Source organism: Merops nubicus, unplaced genomic scaffold, assembly GCF_000691845.1.
Source record: "Merops nubicus isolate BGI_N331 unplaced genomic scaffold, ASM69184v1 scaffold9044, whole genome shotgun sequence".
NCBI classification, from domain to species: domain Eukaryota; kingdom Metazoa; phylum Chordata; class Aves; order Coraciiformes; family Meropidae; genus Merops; species Merops nubicus.
This window is the reverse complement of record NW_008604835.1, coordinates 23984-24437: the sequence shown is the minus strand read 5'-3', so window position 1 is coordinate 24437 and position 454 is coordinate 23984.

The following is a 454-nucleotide window of genomic DNA, read 5'->3' as shown; positions in this document are numbered from 1 at the left end:
CTCCCACCAGTGTTAGCTCAGTAATCTCCATTTAACCTTTCCCTGTTGTGTTTAATGAAAGCACTGCTTTTGTAGTGAAATCTAGTTACTATTGTTTCTATATTCTTATATACTTCTCCTTTATTCAGCATTACATCCTATCCTTGACGACTAGGCAGAGCAGAACTGGGTACTAAGTCAAATGACTTCCAGGAACTTCCTTTGAAGATTTTAGACTTTGCTTTGAGGTGACATCATGTTTTTCTAGCTTAAGATCGAGGCTGGCACATGGCTGCTATGCCATGCTGCCTTAGGAGGGACCTGTGGAAGTCATGGTGGAGCACCTGAGACTTTTGCACTTGTATCTCTGTTCCTCACTCTGTGTGTGTATGTGTGGTTTTGGTTTTTTTTTCCTGCTAGGAGAGGATAAGGATTTTTTTAATCTGATAGATTTTGTGTTGAAGGCAAAAGTATT